The sequence below is a fragment of the Centropristis striata genome, chromosome 5, assembly GCF_030273125.1.
Source record: "Centropristis striata isolate RG_2023a ecotype Rhode Island chromosome 5, C.striata_1.0, whole genome shotgun sequence".
NCBI classification, from domain to species: Eukaryota; Metazoa; Chordata; class Actinopteri; order Perciformes; family Serranidae; genus Centropristis; species Centropristis striata.
This window is the reverse complement of record NC_081521.1, coordinates 12322001-12337583: the sequence shown is the minus strand read 5'-3', so window position 1 is coordinate 12337583 and position 15583 is coordinate 12322001. Positions and strand designations below refer to the sequence as shown.

The following is a 15583-nucleotide window of genomic DNA, read 5'->3' as shown; positions in this document are numbered from 1 at the left end:
AATACATGTATGTGTCTAATGGTAATGGTTTACGAGCAACAGAGTGGGGGTCACTCAGGTATGATTTGTATTCCAGCATTCCATCAGAAATTGCCATTTTACTCCCTGGGGTTGGCCTGCAATGAACTGAACTCTGTTTTTGTGAGCAATTGACCTTCAGTGGAGTTCTGAGCACTACAGACAGATCACACAATAATCTCGCCGCCTGAACAGGGACTTGAACCCTGGACCCTCAGATTAAAAGTCTGATGCTCTACCGACTGAGCTATCCAGGCTTCGTTTGAGCATCTCTCTGGAGGAAACGATCGCCCGGAGTCCAAATGAAGGGTTGGGCCAAGAAAGACCACACAACTTTTGTCCATTAACAACTCCTAGTGGCATGGAGGAGGATTGTCTCTGATTTGCATGTAGCTGTGGAAGACAAAGACAGGTTGCAAGCAAATTTCTGATTTGCCCAGTACGAATACATGTATGTGTCTAATGGTAATGGTTTACGAGCAACAGAGTGGGGGTCACTCAGGTATGATTTGTATTCCAGCATTCCATCAGAAATTGCCATTTTACTCCCTGGGGTTGGCCTGCAACGAACTGAACTCTGTTTTTGTGAGCAATTGACCTTCAGTCGAGTTCTGAGCACTACAGACAGATCAAGCAATAATCTTGCCGCCTGAACAGGGACTTGAACCCTGGACCCTCAGATTAAAAGTCTGATGCTCTACCGACTGAGCTATCCAGGCTTCGTTTGAGCCTCTCTCTGGAGGGAACGATCGCCCGGAGTCCAAATGAAGGGTTGGGCCAAAAAAGACCACGCAACTTTTGTCCATTAACAACTCCTTGTGGCATGGAGGAGGATTGTCTCTGATTTGCATGTAGCTGTGGAAGACAAAGACAGGTTGCAAGCAAATTTCTGATTTGCCCAGTACGAATACATGTATGTGTCTAAATGCTAATGGTTTATGAGCAAGAAAGTGGGGCCAAGAAAGACCACGCAACTTTTGTCCATTAACAACTCCTTGTGGCATGGAGGAGGATTGTCTCTGATTTGCATGTAGCTGTGGAAGACAAAGACAGGTTGCAAGCAAATTTCTGATTTGCCCAGTACGAATACATGTATGTGTCTAATGGTAATGGTTTACGAGCAACAGAGTGGGGGTCACTCAGGTATGATTTGTATTCCAGCATTCCATCAGAAATTGCCATTTTACTCCCTGGGGTTGGCCTGCAATGAACTGAACTCTGTTTTTGTGAGCAATTGACCTTCAGTGGAGTTCTGAGCACTACAGACAGATCACACAATAATCTCGCCGCCTGAACAGGGACTTGAACCCTGGACCCTCAGATTAAAAGTCTGATGCTCTACCGACTGAGCTATCCAGGCTTCGTTTGAGCATCTCTCTGGAGGAAACGATCGCCCGGAGTCCAAATGAAGGGTTGGGCCAAGAAAGACCACACAACTTTTGTCCATTAACAACTCCTAGTGGCATGGAGGACCATTGTCTCCAATATGCATGTAGCTGTTGAAGACAAAGACAGGTTGCAAGCAGTTTTCTGATTTGCCCAGTACGAATACATATTTGTGTCTAAATGCTAATGGTTAATGAGCAAGAAAGTGGGGCCAAGAAAGACCACGCAACTTTGTCCATTAACAACTCCTTATGGCATGGAGGAGGATTGTCTCTGATTTGCATGTAGCTGTGGAAGACAAAGACAGGTTGCAAGCAAATTTCTGATTTGCCCAGTACGAATACATGTATGTGTCTAATGGTAATGGTTTACGAGCAACAGAGTGGGGGTCACTCAGGTATGATTTGTATTCCAGCATTCCATCAGAAATTGCCATTTTACTCCCTGGGGTTGGCCTGCAATGAACTGAACTCTGTTTTTGTGAGCAATTGACCTTCAGTGGAGTTCCGAGCACTACAGACAGATCACACAATAATCTCGCCGCCTGAACAGGGACTTGAACCCTGGACCCTCAGATTAAAAGTCTGATGCTCTACCGACTGAGCTATCCAGGCTTCGTTTGAGCATCTCTCTGGAGGAAACGATCGCCCGGAGTCCAAATGAAGGGTTGGGCCAAGAAAGACCACACAACTTTTGTCCATTAACAACTCCTAGTGGCATGGAGGACCATTGTCTCCAATATGCATGTAGCTGTTGAAGACAAAGACAGGTTGCAAGCAGTTTTCTGATTTGCCCAGTACGAATACATATTTGTGTCTAAATGCTAATGGTTAATGAGCAAGAAAGTGGGGCCAAGAAAGACCACGCAAATTTTGTCCATTAACAACTCCTTGTGGCATGGAGGAGGATTGTCTCTGATTTGCATGTAGCTGTGGAAGACAAAGACAGGTTGCAAGCAAATTTCTGATTTGCCCAGTACGAATACATGTATGTGTCTAATGGAAATGGTTTACGAGCAACAGAGTGGGGGTCACTCAGGTATGATTTGTATTCCAGCATTCCATCAGAAATTGCCATTTTACTCCCTGGGGTTGGCCTGCAATGAACTGAACTCTGTTTTTGTGAGCAATTGACCTTCAGTCGAGTTCTGAGCACTACAGACAGATCAAGCAATAATCTTGCCGCCTGAACAGGGACTTGAAACCTGGACCCTCAGATTAAAAGTTTGATGCTCTACCGACTGAGCTATCCAGGCTTCGTTTGAGCCTCTCTCTGGAGGGAACGATTGCCCGGAGTCAAAATGAAGGGTTGGGCCAAAAAAGACCACGCAACTTTTGTCCATTAACAACTCCTTGTGGCATGGAGGAGGATTGTCTCTGATTTGCATGTAGCTGTGGAAGACAAAGACAGGTTGCAAGCAGTTTTCTGATTTGCCCAGTACGAATACATATTTGTGTCTAAATGCTAATGGTTAATGAGCAAGAAAGTGGGGCCAAGAAAGACCACGCAAATTTTGTCCATTAACAACTCCTTGTGGCATGGAGGAGGATTGTCTCTGATTTGCATGTAGCTGTGGAAGACAAAGACAGGTTGCAAGCAAATTTCTGATTTGCCCAGTACGAATACATGTATGTGTCTAATGGAAATGGTTTACGAGCAACAGAGTGGGGGTCACTCAGGTATGATTTGTATTCCAGCATTCCATCAGAAATTGCCATTTTACTCCCTGGGGTTGGCCTGCAATGAACTGAACTCTGTTTTTGTGAGCAATTGACCTTCAGTCGAGTTCTGAGCACTACAGACAGATCAAGCAATAATCTTGCCGCCTGAACAGGGACTTGAAACCTGGACCCTCAGATTAAAAGTTTGATGCTCTACCGACTGAGCTATCCAGGCTTCGTTTGAGCCTCTCTCTGGAGGGAACGATTGCCCGGAGTCAAAATGAAGGGTTGGGCCAAAAAAGACCACGCAACTTTTGTCCATTAACAACTCCTTGTGGCATGGAGGAGGATTGTCTCTGATTTGCATGTAGCTGTGGAAGACAAAGACAGGTTGCAAGCAGTTTTCTGATTTGCCCAGTACGAATACATATTTGTGTCTAAATGCTAATGGTTTACGAGAAACGGAGTGGGGGTCACTCAGGTATGATTTGTATTCCAGCATTCCATCAGAAACTGCCACCTCACTCCCTGGGGTTTGTCTGCAATGAACTGAACTCTGTTTTTGTGAGCAATTGACCTTCAGTGGAGTTCTGAGCACTACAGACAGATCAAACAATAATCTCGCCGCCTGAACAGGGACTTGAACCCTGGACCCTCAGATTAAAAGTCTGATGCTCTACCGACTGAGCTATCCAGGCTTCGTTTGAGCATCTCTCTGGAGGAAACGATCGCCCGGAGTCCAAATGATGGGTTGGGCCAAGAAAGACCACACAACTTTTGTCCATTGACAACTCCTTGTGGCACGGAGGACCATTGTCTCCAATATGCATGTAGCTGTTGGAGACAAAGACAGGTTGCAAGCAGTTTTCTGATTTGCCCAGTACGAATACATATTTGTGTCTAAATGCTAATGGTTAATGAGCAAGAAAGTGGGGCCAAGAAAGACCACGCAACTTTGTCCATTAACAACTCCTTATGGCATGGAGGAGGATTGTCTCTGATTTGCATGTAGCTGTGGAAGACAAAGACAGGTTGCAAGCAAATTTCTGATTTGCCCAGTACGAATACATGTATGTGTCTAATGCTAATGGTTTACGAGAAACGGAGTGGGGGTCACTCAGGTATGATTTGTACTCCAGCATTCCATCAGAAACTGCCACCTCACTCCCTGGGGTTTGCCTGCAATGAACTGAACTCTGTTTTTGTGAGCAATTGACCTTCAGTGGAGTTCTGAGCACTACAGACAGATCACACAATAATCTCGCCGCCTGAACAGGGACTTGAACCCTGGACCCTCAGATTAAAAGTCTGATGCTCTACCGACTGAGCTATCCAGGCTTCGTTTGAGCATCTCTCTGGAGGAAACGATCGCCCGGAGTCCAAATGAAGGGTTGGGCCAAGAAAGACCACACAACTTTTGTCCATTAACAACTCCTTGTGGCATGGAGGACCATTGTCTCCAATATGCATGTAGCTGTTGAAGACAAAGACAGGTTGCAAGCAGTTTTCTGATTTGCCCAGTACGCATACATATTTGTTTCTAAATGCTAATGGTTTATGAGCAAGAAAGTGGGGCCAAGAAAGACCACGCAACTTTTGTCCATTAACAACTCCTTGTGGCATGGAGGAGGATTGTCTCTGATTTGCATGTAGCTGTGGAAGACAAAGACAGGTTGCAAGCAAATTTCTGATTTGCCCAGTACGAATACATGTATGTGTCTAATGGAAATGGTTTACGAGCAACAGAGTGGGGGTCACTCAGGTATGATTTGTATTCCAGCATTCCATCAGAAATTGCCATTTTACTCCCTGGGGTTGGCCTGCAATGAACTGAACTCTGTTTTTGTGAGCAATTGACCTTCAGTCGAGTTCTGAGCACTACAGACAGATCAAGCAATAATCTTGCCGCCTGAACAGGGACTTGAACCCTGGACCCTCAGATTAAAAGTCTGATGCTCTACCGACTGAGCTATCCAGGCTTCGTTTGAGCCTCTCTCTGGAGGGAACGATCGCCCGGAGTCAAAATGAAGGGTTGGGCCAAAAAAGACCACGCAACTTTTGTCCATTAACAACTCCTTGTGGCATGGAGGAGAATTGTCTCTGATTTGCATGTAGCTGTGGAAGACAAAGACAGGTTGCAAGCAGTTTTCTGATTTGCCCAGTACGAATACATATTTGTGTCTAAATGCTAATGGTTTACGAGAAACGGAGTGGGGGTCACTCAGGTATGATTTGTATTCCAGCATTCCATCAGAAATTGCCATCTTACTCCCTGGGGTTGGCCTGCAATGAACTGCATTCTGTTTTTGTGAGCAATTGACCTTCAGTGGAGTTCTGAGCACTACAGACAGATCACACAATAATCTTGCCACCTGAACAGGGACTTGAACCCTGGACCCTCAGATTAAAAGTCTGATGCTCTTCCGACTGAGCCAACCAGGCTTCGTTTGAGCATCTCTCTGGAGGAAACGATCGCCCGGACTCCAAATGAAGGGTTGGGCCAAGAAAGACCACACAACTTTTGTCCATTAACAACTCCTAGTGGCATGGAGGACCATTGTCTCCGATATGCATGTAGCTGTTGAAGACAAAGACAGGTTGCAAGCAGTTTTCTGATTTGCCCAGTACAAATACATATTTGTGTCTGAATGCTAATGGTTTACGAGAAACGGAGTGGGGGTCACTCAGGTATGATTTGTATTCCAGCATTCCATCAGAAACTGCCACCTCACTCCCTGGGGTTGGCCTGCAATGAACTGAACTCTGTTTTTGTGAGCAATTGACCTTCAGTGGAGTTCTGAGCACTACAGACAGATCACACAATAATCTCGCCGGCTGAACAGGGACTTGAACCCTGGACCCTCAGATTAAAAGTCTGATGCTCTACCGACTGAACTATCCAGGCTTCGTTTGAGCATCTCTCTGGAGGAAACGATCGTCCAAATGAAGGGTTGGGCCAAGAAAGACCACACAACTTTTGTCCATTAACAACTCCTTGTGGCATGGAGGACCATTGTCTCCAATATGCATGTAGCTGTGGAAGACAAAGACAGGTTGCAAGCACATTTCTGATTTGCCCAGTACGAATACATATTTGTGTCTAAATGCTAATGGTTTACGAGCAAGAAAGTGGGGCCAAGAAAGACCACGCAACTTTTGTCCATTAACAACTCCTTGTGGCATGGAGGAGGACTGTCTCTGATTTGCATGTAGCTGTGGAAGACAAAGGCTGCGTGCCAAAGCCCTTATTTCGCATCTATGCGTCCCTCACTTGCGCCGTTCACTTGCGTCTTAGTCCCGCCCACCGGGGATGCATGGAGAGACGCAAGTGAGGGAAGCGAGGAGAGGAGAAACGATTTAAGACAAATGAGACGTCCTTCCCTCCGGAGCGTCACGTGAAGCGACGTCCGTTTCTAATGACGGCGGCAGCGGATCACAGCTGGATCAGCTGTCAGTCGCTTTAACAGCTGGAGACATGCACTGATGATAATAATAATAATAATAATAAGTGTTTTCTCTGTTTAACAAACACCTGCACATGAATAACAACCTCCATTGTGTATTTATACTGTGAACTGTGTCCAGCTCAGGGGCACGGGAATGTCATTATATAATTTATTAATTATTATTTGCTGCTGTATAAGGACAACTATTAGGGCCAAGTATGAAAAAAAAATACGGACCCGGGGGAGGGGGGTAATACTGGTCCATGCCTCACTGGGTCCGTCCGGTGCCACACACATACACACACAGACACACACACACACACACACACACTTCAAAAAGATGAATAAAGATTCCATAAACCCGGCTCCATGGCAGCGTAAAGACGCATAACATGAGGATGACCGTGAGGAATGAAGGCTGGGAACAATAAACCTGCTGCTGTGAAAAAAGTTTAGACGAACGTTACACTGTAACTGTCAACAAGAAGCAGAGGAGGTCTGAAAGAGAGACAGCGCTCCGTGTGAACGCGAGGAGGAGGGAGCGTCAGTCGGATCACTCTGATAAAACACCTTAAACAGAGCGAGTGATGGAGAAGAAGAGACATCCCGCAGGTAGAAAGGAATGAAATGTGGTGATGTCGTAACATCACCTCATGTTATCTGTTTTTAATCATGCCATGGTGGCTGGGTCCCTCTCCCCTGGGTTCCTATTTATTTATTTATTTATTTATTTCGTATATTGCCCTAATACGCCGTCGTAGTAGACGATCCTGGTGATAAATTAATTATTTAATATATCAGAACATGATTGTGTCCGCTGAACACCGGCCAATATTTTATTAGGTTAGATGATGAAGGTAAAATGTAAATTATGTCACTCAGTAATGATCAGCCTCGCGTGGTACTGATGAAAATGACAAACGATGTAAAAGTGTTTCTTGCTGACAGACAGACTCTCAGACTCTCTACTGTTTTTTTTTTTTTTTACTTTAATAATATCCATAATAAATCTGTACGGTGGAAAAAACAGATCACGAAAAGGAAAAAAAGGAAAAAGGAAAATAACTTCTAGAGCGATGTTTCTCTTAATTTATTATAAATGTAGAAATATGTTTGTGGTGTTTTTGTTGTTCAGAGTCACAATAAAACAGATTTTAATTACATGGTGAATCATATAAATAAAATATAAAACTTGTGGTGACACACTTTAGTTTAATCTGTGATCTGTCTTCACTCCGGTATCAAACTACAGCGATGTTGCGATGTATAACATCAGTCCGATCAGCTGCTGCGTCTATTCAACGAGTCAGGGGGCGGGGCCACCGCTAAAAGACTTCCGAATAGGATTCTCTCGTGTATCCTCGCTTGTGCCTCCTCCGATATGCCTCCTCTATCCTCTATCCTCTATCCTCCGATCACAAATAAGGGCTTTGGGACGGTCTTAAAGATGGCGCCCGCGAAAGAACTTCCGGTTCAAGCGAGGATAGAGGATAGAGGAGGCGAAACTTAAGGGCTTTGGGATGCAGCAAAAGACAGGTTGCAAGCAGTTTTCTGATTTGCCCAGTACGAATACATATTTGTGTCTAAATGCTAATGGTTTACGAGAAACGGAGTGGGGGTCACTCAGGTATGATTTGTATTCCAGCATTCCATCAGAAACAGCCACCTCACTCCCTGGGGTTGGCCTCCAATGAACTGAACTCTGTTTTTGTGAGCAATTGACCTTCAGTGGAGTTCTGAGCACTACAGACAGATCACACAATTATCTCGCCACCTGAACAGGGACTTGAACCCTGGACCCTCAGATTAAAAGTCTGATGCTCTACCGACTGAGCTATCCAGGCTTCGTTTGAGCATCTCTCTGGAGGAAACGATCGCCCGGAGTCCAAATGAAGGGTTGGGCCAAGAAAGACCACACAACTTTTGTCCATTAACAACTCCTTGCGGCACGGAGGAGGATTGTCTCTGATTTGCATGTAGCTGTGGAAGACAAAGACAGGTTGCAAGCAGTTTTCTGATTTGCGCAGTACGAATACATATTTGTGTCCAAATGCTAATGGTTTATGAGAAACGGAGTGGGGGTCACTGAGGTATGATTTGTATTCCAGCATTCCATCAGAAATTGCCATCTTCCTCCCTGGGGTTGATTCTGTTTTTGTGACAAATTGACCTTCAGTGGAGTTCTGAGCACTACAGACAGATCACACAATAATCTCGCCGCCTGAACAGGGACTTGAGCCCTGCACCCTCAAATTAAAAGTCTGATGCTCTACCGACTGAGCTATCCAGGCTTCGTTTGAGCATCTCTCTGGAGGAAACGATCGCCCGGAGTCCAAATGAAGGGTTGGGCCAAGAAAGACCACACAACTTTTGTCCATTAACAACTCCTTGTGGCATGGAGGACCATTGTCTCCAATATGCATGTAGCTGTTGAAGACAAAGACAGGTTGCAAGCAGTTTTCTGATTTGCCCAGTACGCATACATATTTGTGTCTAAATGCTAATGGTTTACGAGCAAGAAAGTGGGGCCAAGAAAGACCACGCAACTTTTGTCCATTAACAACTCCTTGTGGCATGGAGGAGGACTGTCTCTGATTTGCATGTAGCTGTGGAAGACAAAGACAGGTTGCAAGCAGTTTTCTGATTTGCCCAGTACGAATACATATTTGTGTCTAAATGCTAATGGTTTACGAGAAACGGAGTGGGGGTCACTCAGGTATGATGTGTATTCCAGCATTCCATCAGAAACTGCCACCTCACTCCCTGGGGTTGGCCTGCAATGAACTGAACTCTGTTTTTGTGAGCAATTGACCTTCAGTGGAGTTCTGAGCACTACAGACAGATCACACAATAATCTCGCCGCCTGAACAGGGACTTGAACCCTGCACCCTCAGATTAAAAGTCTGATGCTCTACCGACTGAGCTATCCAGGCTTTGTTTGAGCATCTCTCTGGAGGAAACGATCGCCCGGAGTCCATATGAAGGGTTGGGCCAAGAAAGACCACACAACTTTTGTCCATTAACAACTCCTTGCGGCATGGAGGGGGATTGTCTCTGATTTGCATGTAGCTGTGGAAGACAAAGACAGGTTGCAAGCAGTTTTCTGATTTGCCCAGTACGAATACATATTTGTGTCTAAATGCTAATGGTGTCCATTAACAACTCCTTGTGGCATGGAGGAGGACTGTCTCTGCTCTAAATGCTAATGGTTTCCAGAGAGAGGCTCAAACGAAGCCTGGATAGCTCAGTCGGTAGAGCATCAGACTTTTAATCTGAGGGTCCAGGGTTCAAGTCCCTGTTCAGGCGGCAAGATTATTGCTTGATCTGTCTGTAGTGTTCAGAACTTGACTGAAGGTCAATTGCTCACAAAAACAGAGTTCAGTTCATTGCAGGCCAACCCCAGGGAGTAAAATGGCAATTTCTGATGGAATGCTGGAATACAAATCATACCTGAGTGACCCCCACTCTGTTGCTCGTAAACCATTACCATTAGACACATACATGTATTCGTACTGGGCAAATCAGAAATTTGCTTGCAACGTGTCTTTGTCTTCCACAGCTACATGCAAATCAGAGACAATCCTCCTCCATGCCACAAGGAGTTGTTAATGGACAAAAATTGCCATTTTACTCCCTGGGGTTGGCCTGCAATGAACTGAACTCTGTTTTTGTGAGCAATTGACCTTCAGTCGAGTTCTGAGCACTACAGACAGATCAAGCAATAATCTTGCCGCCTGAACAGGGACTTGAACCCTGGACCCTCAGATTAAAAGTCTGATGCTCTACCGACTGAGCTCTCCAGGCTTCGTTTGAGCCTCTCTCTGGAGAGAACGATCGCCCGGAGTCCAAATGAAGGGTTGGGCAAAAAAAGACCACGCAACTTTTGTCCATTAACAACTCCTTGTGGCATGGAGGAGGATTGTCTCTGATTTGCATGTAGCTGTGGAAGACAAAGACAGGTTGCAAGCAGTTTTCTGATTTGCCCAGTACGAATACATATTTGTGTCTAAATGCTAATGGTTTACGAGAAACGGAGTGGGGGTCACTCAGGTATGATTTGTATTCCAGCATTCCATCAGAAATTGCCATCTTACTCCCTGGGGTTGGCCTGCAATGAACTGCATTCTGTTTTTGTGACCAATTGACCTTCAGTGGAGTTCTGAGCACTACAGACAGATCACACAATAATCTTGCCACCTGAACAGGGACTTGAACCCTGGACCCTCAGATTAAAAGTCTGATGCTCTTCCGACTGAGCCAACCAGGCTTCGTTTGAGCATCTCTCTGGAGGAAACGATCGCCCGGACTCCAAATGAAGGTTTGGGCCAAGAAAGACCACACAACTTTTGTCCATTAACAGCTCCTAGTGGCATGGAGGACCATTGTATCCAATATGCATGTAGCTGTTGAAGACAAAGACAGGTTGCAAGCAGTTTTCTGATTTGCCCAGTACGAATACATATTTGTGTCTAAATGCTAATGGTTTACGAGAAACGGAGTGGGGGTCACTCAGGTATGATTTGTATTCCAGCATTCCATCAGAAATTGCCATCTTACTCCCTGGGGTTGGCCTGCAATGAACTGGATTCTGTTTTGTGACCAATTGACCTTCAGTGGAGTTCTGAGCACTACAGACAGATCAAGCAATAATCTTGCCGCCTGAACAGGGACTTGAACCCTGGCTTGAATCCAGGCTTCATTTGAATCTCTCTGGAGGAAATGATCGCCCGGAGTCCAAATGAAGGGTTGGGCCAAGAAAGACCACGCAACTTTTGTCCATTCACAACTCCTTGTGGCATGGAGGACCATTGTCTCCGATATGCATGTAGCTGTTGAAGACAAAGACAGGTTGCAAGCAGTTTTCTGATTTGCCCAGTACAAATACATATTTGTGTCTGAATGCTAATGGTTTACGAGAAACGGAGTGGGGGTCACTCAGGTATGATTTGTATTCCAGCATTCCATCAGAAACTGCCACCTCACTCCCTGGGGTTGGCCTGCAATGAACTGAACTCTGTTTTTGTGAGCAATTGACCTTCAGTGGAGTTCTGAGCACTACAGACAGATCACACAATAATCTCGCCGCCTGAACAGGGACTTGAACCCTGGACCCTCAGATTAAAAGTCTGATGCTCTACCGACTGAGCTATCCAGGCTTCGTTTGAGCATCTCTCTGGAGGAAACGATCGCCCGGAGTCCAAATGAAGGGTTGGGCCAAGAAAGACCACACAAGTTTTGTCCATTAACAACTCGTTGTGGCATGGCGGACCATTGTCTCCAATATGCATGTAGCTGTTGAAGACAAAGACAGGTTGCAAGCAGTTTTCTGATTTGCCCAGTACAAATACATATTTGTGTCTAAATGCTAATTGTTTATGAGCAAGAAAGTGGGGCCAAGAAAGACCACGCAACTTTTGTCCATTAACAACTCCTTGTGGCATGGAGGAGGATTGTCTCTGATTTGCATGTAGCTGTGGAAGACAAAGACAGGTTGCAAGCAAATTTCAGATTTGCCCAGTACGAATACATGTATGTGTCTAATGCTAATGGTTTACGAGAAATGGAGTGGGGGTCACTCAGGCATGATCTGTATTCCAGCATTCCATCAGAAACTGCCACCTCACTCCCTGGGGTTGGCCTGCAATGAACTGAACTCTGTTTTTGTGAGCAATTGACCTTCAGTGGAGTTCTGAGCACTACAGACAGATCACACATTAATCTTGCCGCCTGAACAGGGACTTGAACCCTGGACCCTCAGATTAAAAGTCTGATGCTCTACCGACTGAGCTATCCAGGCTTCGTTTGAGCATATCTCTGGAGTAAACGAGCCCGGAGTCCAAATGAAGGGTTGGGCCAAAAAAGACCACGCAACTTTTGTCCATTAACAACTCCTTGTGGCATGGAGGACCATTGTCTCCGATATGCATGTAGCTGTTGAAGACAAAGACAGGTTGCAAGCAGCTTTCTGATTTGCCCAGTACGAATACATATTTGTGTCTAAATGCTAATGGTTTACGAGAAATGGAGTGGGTCACTCAGGTATGATTTGAACAGGGACTTGAACCCTGGACCCTCAGATTAAAAGTCTGATGCTCTACCGACTGAGCTATCCAGGCTTCGTTTGAGCCTCTCTCTGGAGGAAACGATCGCCCTGAGTCCAAATGAAGGGTTGGGCCAAGAAAGACCACACAACTTTTGTCCATTAACAACTCCTAGTGGCATGGAGGACCATTGTCTCCAATATGGATGTAGCTGATGAAAACAAAGACAGGTTGCAAGCAGTTTTCTGATTTGCCCAGTACGCATACATATTTGTGTCTAAATGCTAATGGTTTACGAGCAAGAAAGTGGGGCCAAGAAAGACCACGCAACTTTTGTCCATTAACAACTCCTTGTGGTATGGAGGAGGATTGTCTCTGATTTGCATGTAGCTTTCGGAGACAAAGACAGGTTGCAAGCAAATTTCTGATTTGCCCAGTACGAATACATGTATGTGTCTAATGGTAATGGTTTACGAGCAACAGAGTGGGGGTCACTCAGGTATGATTTGTATTCCAGCATTCCATCAGAAATTGCCATTTTACTCCCTGGGGTTGGCCTGCAATGAACTGAACTCTGTTTTTGTGAGCAATTGGCCTTCAGTCGAGTTCTGAGCACTACAGACAGATCAAGCAATAATCTTGCCGCCTGAACAGGGACTTGAACCCTGGACCCTCAGATTAAAAGTCTGATGCTCTACCGACTCCGCTAAAGCTGGGGAACAATAGTCTGGATGGCGGGGGAAGAAGAAGGAAAGAGGGGGAAGAAGGGGGAAGGAGAAAAAGGAAGGAAAAGAGAGGAAAAAGAGAAAAAATGGAAGGAACCTGTAGCTATTTGTGTCTCTGCTGTCCATCACAAGTAAAAGCACTTTGTATTTTAGTATTAGTATTAATAGCCCAAAGTATTTTGGGCTATTAATTTGAGAAATCTAACCAAACATGACACTTTACTGCAGAATAGCATAGGAGGCTCTTGATCAAAAGGTCACCGGTTCGATTCCACCATTCCACCAATTTGATTCGATTCCACGATTCCACCAAAAAGAGAAAAAATGGAAGGAACCTGTAGCTATTTGTGTCTCTGTTGTCCATCACAAGTAAAAGCACACATATTCTGGTCGCCGGTTCGATTCCACCATTGGAACATGAGGCCTGTAAGACAAACTACTACCAAGTGATATCAAATGTAACTAAATGTACTTTTATTCTCATTTTTACATTTCTGAATGAAGTACTGCAACAATGTAATCATCTTCTATGAATGAGTTTGCATGTTTGCAGAAAAAACATAAGACACTCACTGAAATTTAACAAATTTATTACAAATTTCACACACACAAAAACACTCACAAACAAACACTTGTGTGAAATTAAACCAGAAAACCTGAAGCAATAAAAACAGAAATAAATTAAACCCACTCCAAATATGGAAAATAATTAAATTTAGGAAATATTAGCACAAGAATAACAATTTAAAATAGAATAAAATAAATGATAAATACCAAAATAAAATAAATGCAATAAATAAATAAAAACAGAAAAAATTTAAAGTAAGGAAAATTTAGAACAAGAAACAATTTAAAATAGAATTAAAAAAGATAACCAAAACAACATAAGTAAAATAAATACAATAAATAAACAAAAGTAGAAAATAAAGTTAAGTTAAAGTTAAAGTTAAAAAAAAATAGAACAGCAGTAAATTAAGACATTTTTCTTCTTTTAAAACTATTTACATTATATACATATTGACAAAGAATGTCACTCCACTTTTTTTTCCTCCCTCTTTCTCCTCATCTCCTCCATCCAAACTTCCAGTGGCATACTGTTGTTTTGGGGACTTACCGCCTGTTGCACAGGTGCTGCTGGGGCCAGGGTAGGTGCCCCAGAGGGACCAACAGTTGATGTGGAGAGAGTGGCTGGTAGGATGTTGAGGGGGCAGGCAGAGGCTGTGGTGGAGGTGACAGATACTGATCCAGAGGACAGGGTGTGTTCAATCTGTTAAATGTAATAAGACAATTATTAATACGTATCAAAGATATTTAATACATTGACAAGCAGGACATTAAGACCACTGACACCTTTTTGATACAAAAAGACTAACCAGCTGTTTCTCAGGGACTGCTGGGGTGGCAGTGGCCATTCTTGACCCAGCTGTGGCTGCAGCTGCAGCAGTGGAGGCAGTCATTGTGAAGGTGGTGGAGAGTGGAAGGGCAGAGGCTGCACTCGTGGCACTGGCTGACTGGTCAGAGGACAGATGAGCCTGAAAAAAATAAAAATAAAATAAAATAAAATAATACATCATATTACAAGTGCAACAGATGATATGTCACATAATAAGAATACTTACCAGTTGTGACAGTTCAGCAGGGATAGGAAGGGCTGACTGAACAGAATGTGTGGACTCACGCACAGGCTGTAAAATGTTATACAAGAAGGTGATTATAAAAATGCATTAAATTGGACTTCATCTTTGTGCATAATTACTTCATTAGCATCATAATTATATAATTATTACAAGTTGTTGCTCAGGTGCTGTGGAAACAGCAGGACCGGGAGAGGGCTGGAGAGAGGTGGGAGTTGGAGTGGGAGCTGGGGCGGTGGTGACAGGGGCAGGATCAGACAGGTCCAGCAGCTCTACAGTGGGGTCTAACCCACTTTCTTCAAAACCCTCATCTTCCAGCTCCTCCTCAGTGCCTACATCTTCAAGCAGTGCCTCAGTTTCCTCCGAGTCAGGATGTACATCCTGCAAGGCCTTTCCCGTCTGGCTGTACAAGTAGTCGATGCCAAGAAGCTCACCTGGGACAGGTGGGAGAACAATAGAGGGTGGAAAATTCACTTTCAGAGTGCAATAAAAAGATTACATGGTATAGTGAATATAGCAAATAGCTTCATCAGGATGAAAAACTTATAGTCACCAGTGTAAACAGCAGGTGGCTGAAAAGACGGGACATGGTGCCTTCCAAAGACCTTGACACTGAGGGTGTTGACACAGTGAACAAGGTCTCCAGAATAACTCAGCAGGGAGGAAGGCTTG

General features: G+C 44.4%; 16 non-coding genes across 16 annotated transcripts; 1 reads left to right on the top strand and 15 right to left on the bottom strand.

Annotated features, from left to right (window-relative positions):
* Positions 1 to 202: 202 nt before the first annotated feature.
* trnak-uuu (transfer RNA lysine (anticodon UUU)) lies at positions 203 to 275 on the bottom strand. Its single transcript has one exon. It is a non-coding gene; the product is annotated as a tRNA-Lys (tRNA).
* Positions 276 to 664: 389 nt separating this feature from the next.
* Positions 665 to 737, bottom strand: trnak-uuu (transfer RNA lysine (anticodon UUU)). The gene has a single exon. It is a non-coding gene; the product is annotated as a tRNA-Lys (tRNA).
* A 568-nt stretch (positions 738 to 1305) lies between these two features.
* On the bottom strand, positions 1306 to 1378 carry trnak-uuu (transfer RNA lysine (anticodon UUU)). The gene has a single exon. It is a non-coding gene; the product is annotated as a tRNA-Lys (tRNA).
* Positions 1379 to 1945: 567 nt separating this feature from the next.
* Positions 1946 to 2018, bottom strand: trnak-uuu (transfer RNA lysine (anticodon UUU)). The gene has a single exon. It is a non-coding gene; the product is annotated as a tRNA-Lys (tRNA).
* Positions 2019 to 2586: 568 nt separating this feature from the next.
* On the bottom strand, positions 2587 to 2659 carry trnak-uuu (transfer RNA lysine (anticodon UUU)). Its single transcript has one exon. It is a non-coding gene; the product is annotated as a tRNA-Lys (tRNA).
* Positions 2660 to 3227: 568 nt separating this feature from the next.
* trnak-uuu (transfer RNA lysine (anticodon UUU)) lies at positions 3228 to 3300 on the bottom strand. Its single transcript has one exon. It is a non-coding gene; the product is annotated as a tRNA-Lys (tRNA).
* A 390-nt stretch (positions 3301 to 3690) lies between these two features.
* On the bottom strand, positions 3691 to 3763 carry trnak-uuu (transfer RNA lysine (anticodon UUU)). Its single transcript has one exon. It is a non-coding gene; the product is annotated as a tRNA-Lys (tRNA).
* Positions 3764 to 4330: 567 nt separating this feature from the next.
* Positions 4331 to 4403, bottom strand: trnak-uuu (transfer RNA lysine (anticodon UUU)). Its single transcript has one exon. It is a non-coding gene; the product is annotated as a tRNA-Lys (tRNA).
* Positions 4404 to 4971: 568 nt separating this feature from the next.
* Positions 4972 to 5044, bottom strand: trnak-uuu (transfer RNA lysine (anticodon UUU)). The gene has a single exon. It is a non-coding gene; the product is annotated as a tRNA-Lys (tRNA).
* Positions 5045 to 5897: 853 nt separating this feature from the next.
* trnak-uuu (transfer RNA lysine (anticodon UUU)) lies at positions 5898 to 5970 on the bottom strand. The gene has a single exon. It is a non-coding gene; the product is annotated as a tRNA-Lys (tRNA).
* A 2312-nt stretch (positions 5971 to 8282) lies between these two features.
* Positions 8283 to 8355, bottom strand: trnak-uuu (transfer RNA lysine (anticodon UUU)). Its single transcript has one exon. It is a non-coding gene; the product is annotated as a tRNA-Lys (tRNA).
* Positions 8356 to 9371: 1016 nt separating this feature from the next.
* Positions 9372 to 9444, bottom strand: trnak-uuu (transfer RNA lysine (anticodon UUU)). Its single transcript has one exon. It is a non-coding gene; the product is annotated as a tRNA-Lys (tRNA).
* Positions 9445 to 9744: 300 nt separating this feature from the next.
* Positions 9745 to 9817, top strand: trnak-uuu (transfer RNA lysine (anticodon UUU)). The gene has a single exon. It is a non-coding gene; the product is annotated as a tRNA-Lys (tRNA).
* A 425-nt stretch (positions 9818 to 10242) lies between these two features.
* trnak-uuu (transfer RNA lysine (anticodon UUU)) lies at positions 10243 to 10315 on the bottom strand. Its single transcript has one exon. It is a non-coding gene; the product is annotated as a tRNA-Lys (tRNA).
* A 1279-nt stretch (positions 10316 to 11594) lies between these two features.
* Positions 11595 to 11667, bottom strand: trnak-uuu (transfer RNA lysine (anticodon UUU)). The gene has a single exon. It is a non-coding gene; the product is annotated as a tRNA-Lys (tRNA).
* A 568-nt stretch (positions 11668 to 12235) lies between these two features.
* trnak-uuu (transfer RNA lysine (anticodon UUU)) lies at positions 12236 to 12308 on the bottom strand. Its single transcript has one exon. It is a non-coding gene; the product is annotated as a tRNA-Lys (tRNA).
* Between the last annotated feature and the right edge of the window lie 3275 nt (positions 12309 to 15583).